Consider the following 18305-nt stretch of genomic DNA (forward strand, 5'->3'; position numbering starts at 1 on the left):
ATATATGAATATCATATCATGTAATATTATTCAGCCATCAAAAAGAATGAAATCTTGGGTGCCTGGGTGGTTCAGTTGGTTAAGCGACTGCCTTCTGCTCAGGTCATGATCCCAGAGTCCCAGGATCGAGTCCCACATCAGGCTCCTGGTGCAGCGGGGAGTCTGCTTCTCCCTCTGACCCTCTCCCCTCTCATGCTTTCTCTCTTTCTCTCTCAAACAAATAAAATCTTTTAAAAAAAGGAATGAAATATTGCCATTTGCAACGACATGGATGGAGCTAGAGTGTTTAATTAATCATCCAACAATGGCGTCTGTTTTCAGGCCTAGGGAAGGAATGGCTCATGTGTGTAAGACATCTTCTGATGAAATTAGTATTCAGAATGCTATTTCTATAGGTAAAAAAATTCAGTTGTGAACTTCTAAGACCCCTCCTCCACTGCTATCATCCAGTCTGGTGATAGAACTAAGCAAATACACAAATTGTTGAAAATTTCAATATATATTATAAAGGAACAAGTACTGGCCTCTCACTTATACTTTATGTTCCTGTCTTCCCAAATACATAAGACTATTTAATTAGGGCGCCTGGGTGGCTCAGTTGGTTAAGCGACTGCTTTCGGCTCAGGTCATGATCCTGGAGTCCCGGGATCGAGTCCCACAGCAGGCTCCCCGCTCAGCAGGGAGTCTGCTTCTCCCTCTGACTCTTCTCCCTCTCATGTGCTCTCTCTCTCTCTCTCAAATAAATAAATAAATAAAATCTTTAAAAAAAATTTTTTTAAAGACTATTTAATTAAAACAAGCTGTTTTATTTTGCAATCCTTTGCCTATGTTCTTTCCTAATATATTCTCATACCTTGTCCCTGCCGTACTTTTTGCCCTTATCCATCTATACTAGGAGTGATAAAATGGTCAGCCCACAGAAATGTTTAATTAGTATGAAGATGTTTAAATATAGTATTTAGATTTTACTGCTTTTACATTTGGTTTTTCTAGAGTGCTTCAGTCTTTATAATTCTTGCCTGGTAGCTATACACACATATATACATGCTTGGCTCCTGAAGATTGGGGCCCATACTCTGATGAGAACTCCTTGTGGAAACGGAGTTCATTGGTTTTTGCATTCCTAATACATGTCCCATAATAGGGCTCAAATGTTTTATTTTATTTTTTCTTTTTTAAAGATTTTTATTTATTTCAGAGAGAGAGAGCACAAGCAGGGGGAGCAGGAGAGGGAGAAGCAGACTCCCCACTGAGCAGGGAGCCCGACGCAGGGCTCGATCCCAGCACCCCGGGATCATGACCTGAGCTGAAGGCAGATGCTTAGCCCACTGAGCCACCCAGGTGCCTCAGGGCTCAAATATTTAAATATATATATTTATATATTTATATTTATATTTATATATATAAAATCTTGGCATCACATCAACAGTGGAGGCTTAGTAGGTAATGTTAGGCAAATTTTACAGAAAGCTAAAACTAAGTGGAAACTTATCCTCACATGTACAGCTTAGAATTCAAAGATTCAAAATCTCTATACAGATTTCTGGGCTCTTTTTTCAATTTAATTTTTAAATAATTTATTGAGGTATAACTGATATACAATAAAAGGCTCATATTTAAAGTATACAATTTGATAAGTTTTGACATATTTATACACCCATGCACCATCACCAAGACAAAAATAAACCTATCAGTCACTCCAAAAAGCATCCTTAATGCACCTTTGTAATCCCTCCTCTTTCCCCACCCCAAACTTTGGCACCAGGTAAATCTATTTTTGTCTCTAGAGATAAGTTTGCATTTTCCAGAATTTTTAAAAATTGGAACTGTAATTATGCAAGATATACTTTTTTAAGTGGCTCCTTTCACTGTTAGTAATTGAGATTCATTCATGTTGCTGTATAAATCAATAATCTTTCTTTTAAATGCTGAGTAGTTAGTAGGTTTAGAACAAATTTCCCCAAAAGTACTGCCTTACTGAATTCCAAAAATTTTGATATTTTCATTTAGTTCAAATACTTTTAAATTTCCCTTCTTTGATTTGTGGGTATTTAGAATTGTTTTATTTAGTTTAAATACTGGGATATTTTCTAGGTATCTTTCTGCTATTGGTTTCTAATTTAATTCCATTGTGGCCCTAGAACATAGCTCATATGACTAGAATCTTCACAAATTTATTGCGACTGGAGCGCCTGGGTGGCTCAGTCGTTAAGCATCTGCTTTCAGCTCAGGTCATGATTCCAAGGTCCTGGGATCGAGCCCCGCATTGGCTCCCTGCTCCACGGGAAGCCTGCTTCTCCCTCTCCCAGACCCCTGCTTGTGTTCCCTCTCTCACTGTCTCTCTCTCTGTCAAACAAATAAAAATTTAAAAAAATTTATTGAGACTTGTATTATGGCTCAGAATATGGTCTATCTTGGTAAAAGTTCTGTGTGTATCTGAAAAGAGTGTATTCTGGTGTGATTAGGTGGAGTGTTATATAAATGTTATATAAATGTTAAGTCGACTGGTAATGCTGTTCAAGTCTTTCCTATCTGTACTAATCTTTAGTCCCCTTATTCTATCAATTATTGAAAGAGGGATGTTAAAATCTATTTATTAAAGATTTTATTTATTTGACACACAGAGAGAGAGAGCACAAGCAGGGGGAGCGGCAGAAGGAGAGGGAGAAGCAGGCTTCCTGCTGAGCAGGGATCCCAATGCAGGGCTCGATCCCAGGATCCTGGGATCATGACCTGAGCCAAAGGCGAAAAGCAGATGCTTAACTGACTGAGCCACCTAGGCACCCCTTTTCAAAAGTTTTTTTTTAACACTTATTAACAATATCATAGTCCTAATATGATCACACTAAATGATAGTGATTTATTTTCTTAATATTAAGCCACCCCTGAATTCCAAAAATAATCTTTACTTAGTTGTAGAGTATTATTCTTTTGTACATTGATGAATTCTCTTTGCTAACATGTTATTTAGAAGAACTGCCCCTCCAAGAAGGAACTTTCTTTCTGTCTCTCTCTCTCTTTTGTGGTTAAATAATTTAATAAGATTACCAACAGTGTTAAAAAAAAAAAATTACCAACAGTGTGTTGATTACAAACAAGAGAAAGGTGATAGGGGTGGTGAATTTTCCAAATGGGGAACCAGAATCTGCAGGGGCAGGGCCCAGGGGTCCAGGGTGGGGCAGCTCCATAATAAGTAATGGAGCAAGGGGGCAGGGCTGCTCCCTCCTTCTTGACAGAATCAGCTTCTTCTTGCCACCAGCATCTCACAGAAGAGGTCTATGCTCACAGCTTCCAGGATGGACTGGATCCACTTTTCCGCCTGCATGGGTGCCGAAACCAGGTACATCTCCTGCCACCTGCCTTCGTTTTAGAGACTTTGATGAGCTGCCCCATGGTGCTGGAGATGCAAAGCTCAAAGCAGTTTGGTTTCTGAGGCTCATCGAGATCTTGGATGTTCAGGTTCTCCACAGGGATGATTCCTCCCAGCTCCTTGTCCCTCATGTTCTCAAATGGTAGAGGCAGTTGTCTGTGGCCATAAACCAGCGCCAATTCCACACTTTCACCTGGCCTCCTTCCAGCTTAAGGAGCCAGTCCTCCTGGTCCAGGTTGAAGAAGGTATGGGTCAGACCATTCCCATCATCCTCAGGAATATTGAAGGGCTCATTCCAGATGCTGTCATAGAGATTCCTGAGCAGCTCCATAGGCAGGTCCCACCCTCGATGCCTCGGTTCATAGCCCCAAACTGCTCCAGGCCTGGCTTGTCCCAGATGTTGGGATTGTGAAGGCTGGTGTTCAGCATGATCAGGCGAAGGACAGCACCTCGCATATGTCTGTAGACTAGAAAACCCTGGGGTTCCCAGGCAGTATCACAGGGCAAAGGTTTCCATCATCTATCTGGCCAATCTTCTGGGCTCACAGGGAGGTAGAAAGCTCCATAGAAATTGCATGAGGGCCTGGGGCGCCTGGGTGGCTCAGTCATTTGGTGTCTGCCTTCAGCTCAGGTCATGATCCCAGAGTCCTGGGATGGAGCCCCACATCGGGCTCCCTGGTCTGTGGGAAGCCTGTTTCTGCCTTTCCCACTCCCCCTGCTATGTTCTCTCTCTCACTGTCTCTGTCAAATAAATAAAATCTTAAAAAGAAAAAAAGAAATTGCATGAGGGTCTGCACTAGGTTGAGGTCCGTGAACTCATACAGATCCATAAAGGCATGGAGCCTTGGCAGGTTTAGCCCTTCCCTCTCCCCGAGGTAACCCCCATGGCTCTCTTGCTCAGGCCCTTGCCCTGGTACAGGAAACCCACATGCTCTGGAGAATCTCCTTTTCCACCAAAAACTAGATCCCCTTCTCGGGTCCATGTTGAAGCTCTTCCTGCCCATTGTTATCCTTCGATTCTGTTGCAAGGTTTTAACTGCCTTCTTTGGCTTCCAGACCTTCCACCTTGCCAATGGCTTTGCTGAGCACCTCCCACGGGCGCTGGATTTCCATCAGCACCTCTGGCTTCCTCGGCTGCATGTTCTCCAGCTCCATCCGCTTCTCCAGAGTCAGGTCTTGAGGTCTCCCAGGCACTACCCTCCACTGCAGCTAGGAAGGCCCACGGGGAGTCCAGGACAATCCTGTAGGTCTGGCCTGGATCCACGTTGGCCCGCGGGCTCAGGCTAGCCCACTCAAACTCCCCAGGGGCCACTGCCTCCTTCCCTGTGCCAGTCTTCGATGCTGAAATCTCTCCCTTCATCTCTCAGCCTCCCTGCCAGTGGGGAGTTTTGCATCTATAAGTGAGATTGGTTGCTAGTTCTCTCTACAAAAAACAAAAAAACTATAGCAAGCTATAGTGGAGAAGATGGAATCGCTGTGATGTAACAAAAAGAACATAACTTTATAAATCCGAAGATGACATTTAGCGTTAAATATTTACTAGCAAGCCAAAACAAAACAATTTTCAAAACCTAAGCACTGTGTTCTATGATTCCACCATGCTTTGGCATGAAGCTTCAAACAAGATAAATGCAGTAATACAACAAAATTTAGAATTTTATTACCCTTAGTGTTGGCATCAGGCAACCACAAACCTTCCACCACAATGGCAAGACACTGAAACTTTTAGATATCCAGTGTCAGGTTCCATCCCTAAAGACATAGGCTATAGGTCTTCGTAGATTTTTTTTAAAGATTTTATTTATTTACTTGACAGAGAGAGAGAGCGAGGTCAGGAACACAAGCAGGGAGAGTAGGAGAGGGAGAAGCAGGCTTCCCTCTGAGCAGGGAGCCCGATGCGGGGCTCGATCCCAGGACCCCAGGATCATGACCTGAGCCAAAGGCAGACGCTTAATGACTGAGCCACCCAGGCGCCCCAGTCTTGATAGATTTTAACTGAAACGCTTTTGTGTTTTATCATTTCGTATACTATTACCAATTCATATAAACATGAAAAGCATTTTTATTTTATTTAATTTATTTATTTGAGAGAGAGAGACACAGCGAGAGAGGGAACACAAGCAGGGGGAGTGGGAGAGGGAGAAGCAGGCTCTCTGCTGAGCAGGGAGCCCGATGCAGGGCTTGATCCTAGGACCCTGGGATCATGACCTGAGCCAAAGGCAGACACTTAACAACTGAGCCACCCAGGCGCCCCAAAAGCATTTTGATTTTAGCTAATCCACAGCACCACTATTTTCAGCAATGAGAGCCCATCCCTAATGTCCATTATTCCAATTAACAATCCATTAATGTCTCCAATATAAATTAATTTGTCATTCATTGGTTTAATAAGCAAAATATCTAATGTTGATTAGAGTTAAGAGGACTGAAGTGCTTCTAGCAATCCCTCTGGCATATGAATTCCCAATTAAAATGCTAGCTGCACCTAGAGTATAATTTTAACCTAACACACCCATAATATTTTACTTTCTGTATTGAAATATTTTAAACTAAATTACAGGTATTGTAACACCAGATTCAAATACCAATTCTGCCACTTAATAGCTATGTGATATTGGGTATGAATGTAATTTGATCCCCTTGAGACTCAGTTTCTTAACATGTAAATTGGGGATAATACCTGGCAGAATGGTGAGAATTATATAATGGATATGAAAAGGCAATATAAACTCTGAAATAATCTACAAATTTTAGGTATTATTATTGGATAATAATACCTCCAATAGAAGTTAGGTTCTGTTGAGTTCCTTTGAGGATTTGGAAGGTTAGGCAATCTCTAATGTTCACCTATTGTAAACATTGCAGTTTTGATATTCTCTTTGCTTGTCTACAAAGACAGGGAGAAAAGCAAAATAAGTAAGTTATGAGGTCCTTAACCCAGAAGGCCAAAATAATTACCTTAGACTAGCACTGGGGCCATAACCCTCCCCGACTATTCCAGTGGAAGATTCTCTATCATATGAAGGCAGACTTAATATATTTAATAAGAATAACTAATATCAGGGGCGCCTGGGTGGCTCAGTTGGTTAAGAATAACTAATATCTATCCAGTGTTTACTAGATTCCAGGCAATGTGCTAAGTATATTATCTTATTTAATCCCCACAATGACCCAATAAAGTAGGTATTGCTTTTTAAGCCCATTTTAAAATGAGGAAACTAAGGGGGCGCCTGGCTGGCTCAGTCAGAAGAGGCTATGACTCTTGATTTCAGGGTTGTGAGTTGGATCCCCACATTGGGTGTAGAGATTATATTAAAAAGAAAAAATAAGTGAGGAAACTAATGGGGTTCCTGGCTGGCTCAGTTGGTAGAGCATGTGACTTTTGGTTGTGAGTTCAAGTCCCACGTTGGGTGTGGAGCCCACTTTTTTAAAAAATGAGGAAACTAAGGCTTAGAGAAATTAGGTAACTGCCCCAGTGATGGTTCAAGGATTTGAACTCAAGCCATTGTTCTTACAAAACAATTTTTTTTAAGATTTTATTTGACAGAGAGAGTACAAGCAGGTGGAGAGGCAGGCAGAGGGAGAAGCAGGTTCCCCACTGAGCAAGGAGCCCAATGAGGGGCTCGATCTCAGGACCCTGGGATTATGACCTGGGCCAAAGACAGCCGCTTAACCGACTGAGCCACCCAGGAGGCCCTCAAGCAGTTGTTCTTAACCTATATTCTAAATACAGCAGTTCATATATCTATATATTTTGTACAACATATATATGAATTTTCTCTCACATCCTGGGCTTAAGAACAAGTGGGCAGACAAAATGCATGATGTTGCTTTCCTTTATTGGAAACAAACATATATTCATTCATTTATACATTCAGCTAGTTTTTCTGGGGAAATTCAAGAATATTAACCACAAAAGCACTGTAGAAGCATACCTATATTGCTTTTTCTGTGTTTCAGCTCATGTTTCTCCTCTTTTCTCAACTTCAAATTATTTTCCCTCTTTTTAGTCTTCTCTTTCCTCATGTGTGATAGATTGTCTGCAAAGATAATGACCAGTATAGTTCCTCCCATTCCTATATACACATACTGCTCTTCTCATCAAAAGGTGGCATTTATCTGTGCCCCACCCCCACCTTGAATCTGGACTGGCCTTGTTACTTGCTTTAACCATGAGAATGTGGTGGAAATAGCTGTGACAATTTGAGAGTCAGGACTCAAGAGACTTTGGTAGTTTTTACTTTTCACTTCCTTGGAGCCTTGTAGAGAAGTCCAGCTATCCTGCTGGAGAGATTATGTGGAGAGAAAAGTTCCAGCCAACAGCAGGCACCTGCTGACCAATGTGTGAGGCTCTATTGGATCACTCAGACTTAGTCGAGCCTCTAGATGACTGTCACATGAGTGAACCCAGAGGATACCACATGGAGCAGAAAAGCCACATAGTTGTGGCCAGCCAACACACAAAATAGTAAGAAATAATAAATTGTTGTTTAAAGCTACTTTGTGGTTATGCAGCAAAGGCTATTTATTTGCAATATGATGGGCCAGAAACATTTAGATAGAATGGCCAGTCACATCCTTCAGAGATGTCTTCAGTTAAAGAGATGACCGTTTTTGTGATATCTACAAAAGAGCTTGAAGCAGTAAAGTAAAATATGTGGCTGATTTGGGTTTGTCTTATCCAATTCTAGATCAACCAGCATAAAGAAAAGAAAACTACATACTAAGATCTTTCATTTTTTTCTGACCACAATAAGAAAACATGAGTATGTCTCATTTTGTCCAATATTACATCTGTTGGACTTGAGCCAAACAGGAAAACAGGTTCTCTGACATAAACATCTTCCTCCTTGAATTTGTCTCTAAGGTGCAAAGAGGCTGCTTCCTTCCTCTGAGAGTTAGAAGCCTACACTTACAGGATGGAGAATATACCAAAATATCAAGCTTCCTAGGAGCTGCACTTAGAAATGTAGTCAATTCTCAGTTGTCCATGTAATGGAAGTTAAAGCCAGTAAAAAATAGTTTAAAACTTACCTGAGGGAAACATTTTATTTTGTACTATACTGAGGTTCACTTTTCTCATTATATTTTACCCATGGCATGTCATTAAATTTGACATCTCATTCCCCCCAAGCCCAATAGGGAAAGGAGGCCCCAAAATATTAGGGAAAAAACATTTTATTTTATTTTATTTATTTTTAAGTAGGTTCCACGCCCAGAGTAGAGCCCAGCACAGGGCCCAAACTCAAGGACCCTGAGATCAAGACCTGAGCTGAGATCAAGAGTCAGATGCTTAACTGACTGAGCCACCCAGGCACGGCCAACAACAACAAAAAATTTTATTTAAAATTGTTCAACAATAAAATTTAAGCACTGAGTAGACAGTGCCAACTTTACCAGTTATTTCATGAGTTAGAATACGACAAAATCAAGGTACAAAATTCCTCTCCCCTACCCACAATTACTACAGGGAGAGGGAATGTAAGAAATTGAGAGTTGCGGGGCACCTGGGTGGCTCAGTTGGTTAAGCGACTGCCTTCGGCTCAGGTCATGATCCCGGAGTCCCGGGATCGAGTCCCACATCGGGCTCCCGGTTCAGCGGGGAGCCTGCTTCTCCCTCTGACCTTCTCCCCTCCCATGCTGTTTCTCTCTCTCTCTCTCTCTCAAATAAATAAATAAAATCTTTAAAAAAAAAAAAAAAGAAATTGAGAGTTGCTTCTGATGAAGTAGAGGAAAGGAGGCTGAAGGAAAGAAAAACCTAAAGGTGATCTTTAAATACAAAGGAGAGGCATTGACTTTGTTTCCAAAGACAGAATGTGAAGGGGAGAAATGGTGATTGAAGTAGGTAGATTCAAATGGTTCTTTTTAAAAAATGGATTCTCACTTCTGAGAGGGAGCAGGGAGAAACCACAATGCTGGGAAATGAACAGTTCCATTAAAATGGCGATTACTTTAATTGGGTACAACTCCTATTTCTCTACCCAGGAGATACCCTAGCCAGATGCTAAGACTGGGCAATCATTTTTAACCCTTTCTAGCTTGTTAAAAAAAAGTCTTTGCTCCTACTCTTGTCCCAGGAAGTGTGAAGAACATCAAATACTGAACACCTAGGCACACATATGATAACCTCTTGCTGTCATAGGTATTTGCAGGAGGATAGGGGACCTTGAGAAAGCCATAAAAAGAGGACCTAGAAATGAAGTAGCTGGGATTCACACAAGCCTCTCCCCCTAATTACCCCAAAGCTCTTCCTTCTGCTATGCCTTCTATTCCCCCTTGAAAATGAAAAACACAACCAAATTTTGAAGTTGTGTTGGGGCGCCTGGGTGGCTCAGTCATTAAGCGTCTGCCTTTGGCTCGGGTCATGGTCCCAGGGATCGAGTCCCGCATTGGGCTCCCTGCTCAGTGGGAAACCTGCTTCTCCCTCTCCCACTCCACTCCCCCTGCTTGTGTTCCCTCTCTCGCTGTCTCTCTCTCTGTCAAATAAATAAATAAAATCTTTTAAAAAATGGTATAATATGTAAACATGTCTGAGGTAGAGACTTGTTAGCCACCTATCTCAACATCTCTTCTTCTTCCTAAGTCACACCATCTCTGATTTTAGCTTGGCACATAATCATGTGGATCAAACATTCCCATTCTCCCAGTCTCATCCTTGCAGATGGATGTAGCCACATGAGTTTTCAATGAGGTACACGTTGTAATACAGCTTTTGGCAGACTGATTTAAGAGGGCTGGCAGAACAAAGCAAAACAAAACAAAACAACAAAGAGTGCTGGCTCTATGAGGGCAAGGATTTTTGTTTTGTTCAGTTATATTTTGAGCATCTACAGTGCCTGGGCCATAGTAGCTGTTCCATAAATATCTGTTGAATAAATGAATGAAAGAAATGACTGTTACAGGTCAGGCCTAGAGGTACAACACAACAAAATCCCTGACTTCACGGAAACTGTAATTCTATAGTGAAAATTAAAAATATTTATTTTTATTTATTTATGAAAATGAAAATATTTAAATAGCAAAACTTTACTATTTAGCTTACAAAATATTTTTAAATTATTTTAAAAATTGAGATGCTATTGACATACAACACTATATAGTTTTTGTAGTAAGTATTCTTTTTTTTTTAAGATTTTATTTATTTGTCAGAGAGAGCATGAGCAGGGGGAGCAGTAGGGAGAGGGAGAAGCAAACTCCCCACTGAACAGGGAGCCCAGTGTGGGACTCGATCCCAGGACCCCGGGATCATGACCTGAGCCGAAGGCAGACGCTCAACCGACTGAGCCCCCCAGGCGCCCCTGGAGTAAGTATTATTTTTTTTTAAAGATTTTATTTATTTATTTGAGAGAGAGAGAATGAGAGATAGAGAGCACGAGAGGGAAGAGGGTCAGAGGGAGGAGCAGACTCCCTGCCGAGCAGGGAGCCCGATGTGGGACTCGATCCCGGGAGTCCGGGATCATGACCTGAGCCGAAGGCAGTCGCTTAACCAACTGAGCCACCCAGGCGCCCTGGAGTAAGTATTCTTAAGTCTGTGTCAGGACTCTTATCAGGAATACACTGTTCCTGTTATTGGTTATCATTAAAATTTTACAAAGGTGATTGGATCTCTATCAAATAATCACTTTAACATATGCCTGATCATTTTTGGCAAATTGTCTCAGTCAGCTTGGGCTGCTGTAACAAAGTACTATAAACTAGGTGGCTTATAAACAGAAATTTCTCACAGTTCTGGAGGTTGGAAGTCTGAGATCAGGCTACTAGCATGGTTAGGTTCTGCTGAGGACCCTCTTCCAGGTTGCAGACTGCCAACTTTTTGTTGTACGCTTGCAGGGTAGAAAGAGGGGAAGAGAGAATTCTCTGAGGTCTCTTCTACAAGGGTACTAATACCATTCATGAGGGGCTTCACCCTCATGACCAATTTACCTCCCAAAGGCCCCCACCTTCTAATTCCATCACATTGGGGTTAGGATTTCAATGTATGAATTTTGGGAGTACATAAACATTCATTCCATTGCACAAACCCAAAACTGTAACATTCCAGGATTAGAATACCAAAAATAGTTCTATCTATATCTGTATCTATATATATACACACACACAAAAGATCCATCCTTCTTACAAGCCAAGCCTTGAGTTTTTCTAAGTGTGAAGGAGTTTAGAATATATCCCTTAGACTTACTTTCATCTCCTTCTCTTTTCCTAAACCATCTCTCTCTTCTCTAGGTTTTATCCTCTTCTGCCTCATGCCAGACTTTGTTTTCTCAGTTATCCTGTCTTCTCTAATACCTCTGTTTCCCCTGGCTTCTCTCATCCTTCAAACATGATTTAAAAACCAAAATCAAAAACAGATCCCCTCCTAATTCCTAAACAAGCCACAAAAATAAAAACCTTTCCCTTGACGACTAAATATATACAATATAATAATCTCTTCTTATTCCTATATCTGTCCCGTTCAGTCTCAGCTAATGGTGTTGCATTTTACCCAATCTCCCCAACTAGAAACCTCCTTATCTATTCCTACCCTCCTTTTTTAAGATTTTATTTGCCAGAGAAAGAGAGAGCATGCACAAGCAGGGGGAGAGACAGAAGGAGAGGGAAAGGGATAAGCAGGCTCCCCGCTGAGCGGGGAGCCTGATGTGGGGCTCGATCCCAGGACCCTGGGATCATGACCTGAGCCGAAGGCAGACGCTTAACCGACTGAGCCGAGGAATCCCCCTCCTCCCCTTTTCTTTTTTTTTTTTTTTAAAGATTTTATTTATTTATTTGAGAGAGAGAGAGAATGAGAGATAGAAAGCACGAGAGGGAAGAGGGTCAGAGGGAGAAGCAGACTCTCTGCCGAGCAGGGAGCCTGATGCGGGACTCGATCCCGGGACTCCAGGATCATGACCTGAGCCGAAGGCAGTCGCTTTAACCAACTGAGCCACCCAGGCGCCCTCCCCTTTTCTTTTCTTTTTTCTCTTCCCCTTTTCTAATTGGTCTTCAAATTTATCAAAATTCTGGGTGAGCTTTTTTTTTTTTTTTCTTCACTCGTACAGCTACTGCTTTAGCTCTGGGCCTACTCTCTTACCTAAACGATCATAACTGGTCTGTCTGCAGTCTTTCTCCACTCCAGATGGTGAATTATATTCCACAAACATTTGTTGCCAGACACATATGTGTCTGGCATTAGAAACACAAAAGACAAATATGACACTCAAGAAACTTGTGCACCCACACTATAGCGTCAGTACTATTAAAAATTTCTTTGTTAAAGAATCAGGTTCAAACTCCGTAAGCACTCATATTGGGCCCTTCACCATTTGGCCTGAATCCACCTCTTCAGCCTTAACTCTCACCATTCTACTTTTCCTACAGTCTCTTCTAAGCTCCAGCCACAATAAACTACACAGATCTTGGGGCACCTGGGTGGCTCAGTCGTTAAGCGTCTGCCTTTGGCTCAGGTCATAGTCCCAGGGGGTTCTGGGATCAAGCCCCACATCAGGCACCCTGCTCAGCGAGAAGCCTGCTTCTCCCTCTCCCACTCCCCTGCTTATGTTCCCTCTCTCTCTGTGTCTCTGTCAAATAAATAAAATCTTAAAAAAAAAAAAACAAAAACTGCACAGATCTCTCAAAATTCCATTGCTCCTGCTTCGCATATACTATATTTTCTGTCAGGAATATGCTCTTTTTAAAAAATATATTTTTATTTTTAAAATATTTTATTTATATTATTTGAGAGAGCGAGAGCACATGTGCATGTGCAACCAGGGGCAGGGGCAGAAGGAGAGGGAGAGAATCTCAAGCAGGTTCCATGCTGAGTGTGGAGCCGAATGAGGGGCTTGATATCATGATCCTGAGATCATGAAGGCAGACGCTTAACCACCTGAGCCACCCAGGTGCCCCGGATGGTATTTGTTTTTTTAAAGATTTTATTTGAGAGAGAGAGAGAGAGAGCATGAGCAGGGAGGAGGGGCAGAGAGGGACAAGCAGGCTCCCCACTGAGCAGGGAGTCTAACGGGGGGCTTGATCCCAGGACCCTGAGATCATGACCTGAGCCAAAGGCAGAGGCTTAACCGACTGAGCCACCCAGGCACCCTGAAATGGTATTTTTTTTTTTTAAGATTTTTAAATTTGTTTTAGAGAGAGACAGTGTGGGGGAGGGGGTAGAGGGAGAGTCTTAAGCACGACCCTGAGATCATGACTGGAGTTGAAACCGAGTCAGATGCTTAACCAACTGCACCACCCAGGCACCCCCAAATGGTATTTTATAGCCCTTATTTCCTAGAAAAGAGAGCATTAAAAGAATTTCAGGTGAACAACTAAAAAATCCGAAAAAAATGTCCCCTTAACTATGAAACTAATCCTATTTCTCCATTATCCCATATTCCTGCAAGATGCTAAACAAAATGGTGTTAATATTCCTCCAAAATCTAATGTCTAATGTATATGTATATGTAACCTTCTTCTGGTCACTTCCTACCATATACAATGGAAAGAGCACAATGAAGTATCATGGCAAACAGAGTTACCCAAGAACTATATACTACCTTCCCTTGCCTTAAGACCATGAAATTAAAAGAAAACTATTACCTGATTTCTTCTGATTCCAGAGAATATTGCTAATTTACATAGAAATAAGCATATAGCACTCATATCACTTGTTTTATAGTCTTATTTTTTATACTATGAACTCTAGGTATGTATATACTGTAAGGTGATATTTGGGATAGAATATCATTTTTATTTTTTTTTTTTAAGATTTTAGAGGGAACACAAGCAGGGGGAGTGGGAGAGGGAGAAGCAGGCTTCCCACTGAGCAGGGAGCCCGATGTGGGGCTCGATCCCAGGAACTTGGGACCATGACCTGAGCCGAAGGCAGACGCTTAACGACTGAGCCACCCAGGTGCCCCTAGAATATCATTTTTTTTAAAGATTTTATTTATTTGACAGAGAGACTAATTTTATTTTATTTTTTTAAACATTTTATTAAGATTTTATTTATTTATTTGAGAGAGAGAGAATGAGAGATAGAGAGCACGAGAGGGAAGAGGGTCAGAGGGAGAAGCAGACTCCCCGCTGAGCAGGGAGCCCGATGCGGGACTCGATCCTGGGACTCCAGGATCCTGACCTGAGCCGAAGGCAGTCACTTAACCAACTGAGCCACCCAGGCGCCCCAGAGAGACTAATTTTAAAAAAAATTAGTAAAAGCAGCACAGAAACAATTTGTCAATTATAATTGTAGCATAAATCTTCTCCCTGGTATTTTTTTTTTAAGATTTTAATTTTAAGGTATCTCCACACCCAATGTGGGGCTTGAGCTCACAACCCTGAGACAGAGTCAGGTTCTCTATGAACTGAGCTTGCCAGGCACCCCTCCCTGATATTTGTCTGAGGACTGAGTTTAAATGTGGGTCCAGGGGCGCCTGGGTGGCTCAGTCATTAAGCGTCGGCCTTCGGCTCAGGTCATGATCCCAGGGTTCTGAGATCGAGCCCTGCATCGGGCTCCCTGCTCCGCAGGAAGCCTGCTTCTCCCTCTCCCACTCCTCCTGTGTTCCCTCTTTCACTGTGTCTGTCAAATAAATAAAATCTTTAAAAAAAAATAAAAATAAATGTGGGTCCATAGACACTAAGAGCAAAAGAGAAGTTTATAGATTAACATGAGCATTACAAAAATTATAGCAGGTGAGAACAGTCAGTTTTATGAGGGGATTTTTTTTTTTTTTTTAAAGATTGTAGTTATGGGCGCCTGGGTGGCTCAGATGGTTGAGCATCTGCCTTCAGCTCAGGTCATGATCCCAGGGTCCTGGGATCGAGCCCCACATCGGGCTCCCTGCTCCTTGGGAGCCTGCTTCTCCCTCTGCCTCTCTCTCTGTCTCTCATGAATAAATAAAAATAAAAATAAAAAATCTTAAAAAAAAAAAGATTGTAGTTACTTATTTGACAGAAAGCACAAGCAGGAGGAGCAGGAGAGGGAGAAGCAGACTCCCTGCTGAGCTCGATCCTGGGACTCTGGGATCATGACCTGAACTGAAGGCAGATGCTTAACCGACTGAGCAACCCAGGAACCCCAGAGATTTTCTAATAAGAACTTGGGTTGTTAATTTTGTATTCGTAAGGCAAATAAAGGGAAGGAGGCAAAGTAGGAATCTGTTCTAGATATAGGGAGTAAGAAATTGGGTCATAAAGTTTAAGGGAGACATCATCACCTAGCTAAATATCACATACAGCAACTTAAATTATGTTCTCTGATACCGTCATCTTCCCACAGTTTGGAATCCTACCCTATCAGTCTGGTTTTGCAGTAATGGGAAGGGTTAAAAACAACTATGTCTCATGTTGAGCTTTTTGCTATTCTGTTTTGCTACCAGACTAACTGTGGGCTGACAAAAGCATGAAGAGCTCTAGGAGAAGGAAGAGGCTGTAAAAAGCTAATCTACCTTTTATTTATTTATTTTTCAAGATTTTATTTATTTGACAGAGAGAGACACAGCAAGAGAGGGAACACAAGCAGGGGGAGTGGGAGAGGGAGAAGCAGGCTTCCCACTGCGGGGCTTGATCCCAGGACCCTGGCATCATGACCTGAGCCGGAGGCAGATGCTTAACGACTGAGCCACCCAGGTGCCCTTTGAATATAATTTTTAGAGAATTTAAATATATTTCATTTTTTTAAATTAAGTAGGCTCCATGCCCAATGTGGGGCTTGAACTCATTACCCTGAAATCAAGAGTCACATGCCTCACTGACTAAGGCAGCCAGGCACCCCCAAATATATTTCATTTTAAAAGGTAGATTAGCTGGGCGCCTGGGTGGCTCAGTCGGATTTTCTTTTCTCTTAGGGGATTGTTAGGATTAAACCTGTGAAATGGGATCTAATACTTGCCAAGTATTTTTTAGTTTCTGTCATTTCAGGTTGCAGATTTCTCTCCCAAAAGCCCTGACACTATAATTATACACATTTGAACCTAGATTTTGCCCCCTACTAGAAACAGAACTTGTTAGGGAGTTTGAAAAAGAACTCTGGTACAACTTGGGTCGCTACCCGCTAATAGTTGATATAACATGTAAAAGCATGGATAAACCTTATTACAAAGAGTGAAGAAGCCATTTCCAGACCTACTAACATGAGATCCCTTGAAATATATCCAATGAGGATAGTTAAAAAAATATGAATTAGGTAGGAAACAATGGGCCTTAATTTTCAAAATTTTTGTGTGAAAAGCAGTTTTTCCCATAGCACTTCTTTTGATAAGGGAAATTGCCAGATATTTGAGGTTGCAGTCTTCTAAATGCTATCTTCAATTCAGTTCTTCTATTTCTCACTTCATCTTATATGCTACCAAATTAATCTATCTAGAACACAAGTGTTACTCCCCTCCAAAAAAAACTTCAACACCTTTCCATTGTCAGAGAAATAAGTTTAAAACAACCTGATATTCAGTACCACCATTTTTTGGTTGTGACCTACCTTCTAAACTTTATCTTGAATTATTTTCCTACACTCTGGGCTAGCCCAGGCCAGGGGTTGGCAAACTATAGCCCACAGACTAAATCCAGCAGACTACCAATTTCTGGATGGCCGTCAAGTGATTTTTACATTTTCTTTCTTTCTTTTTTTAAGATTTTATTTATTTGAGAGTGAGAGAGCACAAGTGGGAGGAGAGGGAGAAGGAGGCTCCCTGCTGAGCAGGGAGCCCGATGTGGGGCTCAATCCCAGGACCCTGGGATTACAACCTGAGCCAAAGGCAGACGCTTAACCAACTGAGCCACCCAAGAGCCCCTAATTTTTTTTTTTAAAGATTTTATTTATTTGACAGAGAGAGACAGCGAGAGAGGGAACACAAGCAGGGGGAGTGGCAGAGGGAGAAGCAGGCTTCCCGCCAAGCAGGGAGCCCGATGTGGGACTCGATCCCAGGACTCTGGGATCATGACCTGAGCCGAAGGCAGACGCTTAACGACTGAGCCACCCAGGCACCCAAGCCCCTAATTTTTTTTTATATTTTATTTACTTTTTAGAGGGGGCAGGGAGAGTGCAGGAGCCAGAGGAGGGGCAGAGGGAGGAGAGAGAATCTCAAGCAGACTTCCTGCTGAGTGTGGAGCTGAGACAGGGCTAGATTCCAGGACCCTGAGATCATGACCTGAGCCAAAATCAAGAATCAGACCCTTAACCGACTGAGCCACCCAGGTGCCCCAATCTTTACATTTTCAAAAGGTTGGAAAAGAATATCTTGGGCCGTGTGAATATAAGATATTCAAATTTCAGCATTCTTAGTTTCCTTTTTTTTGAACACAGCCACTCATTTGTTTACATATTTTTATGGTTTATTTCATGTTACAATAGCAGTTCAGAAGGTGCAACTTATCTTGTAACTTATCTGACTCCTTACAGTAAGTCAGGCAACCCCTGACCTAGATACTCTTTTCTCTCTTCACCTATCAAGATTCCTGCTTGAAATTCCTCCCATTCATTCCTGCTGTCACCTTTAGGAGGCTGTCAAAGAAGAGTTTTCAAAAAATTTGAAAAACATAATTCTCCTACAAATATAAAATTAACACGAGACAAATATTTATTTAACTCACTGACGGAACTAGTAAGATGGTAAAGCTGGTTTCAGGAGCATTTAAAGAACTAGGTATTTATAGGCATAAAAATAAAGAGAATAAGGTTGCAGGTTAAACAAAACTGGCTAGTGTTCTACAGAGCAATAAAACTAACTTTGGGGTTAGCTTTTTTATCACTCAGAAATTTTGGGCTCTCAGTATATTATAAATAGCAAAGTCAAACATAGGTACCTTCTCCTTAGAGAACAATCCTTGGGGAGGCAGGTTAGACCATGTCCCAATATGAACTGAAAGGTCATCCCTCCATTCCTTGCTTTATTTCCATGTTAGGGATTAATTTTTCTTAACAAGGCCTGACCTAATCCTTCCAGTCAATATCGACCTCTCCTTTTATTCT

The 18305-nt window shown here is 41.7% G+C and overlaps 1 pseudogene; it reads right to left on the reverse strand.

The window, feature by feature from the left end:
- Nucleotides 1-876: 876 nt before the first annotated feature.
- LOC112832573 (cytohesin-2-like) lies at nucleotides 877-4577 on the reverse strand (annotated as a pseudogene).
- Nucleotides 4578-18305: the final 13728 nt, after the last annotated feature.

This window comes from Callorhinus ursinus, unplaced genomic scaffold (assembly GCF_003265705.2).
Source record: "Callorhinus ursinus isolate GAN/ISIS: 27379988/994484 unplaced genomic scaffold, GSC_fseal_2.0 scaffold14, whole genome shotgun sequence".
NCBI classification, from domain to species: Eukaryota; Metazoa; Chordata; class Mammalia; order Carnivora; family Otariidae; genus Callorhinus; species Callorhinus ursinus.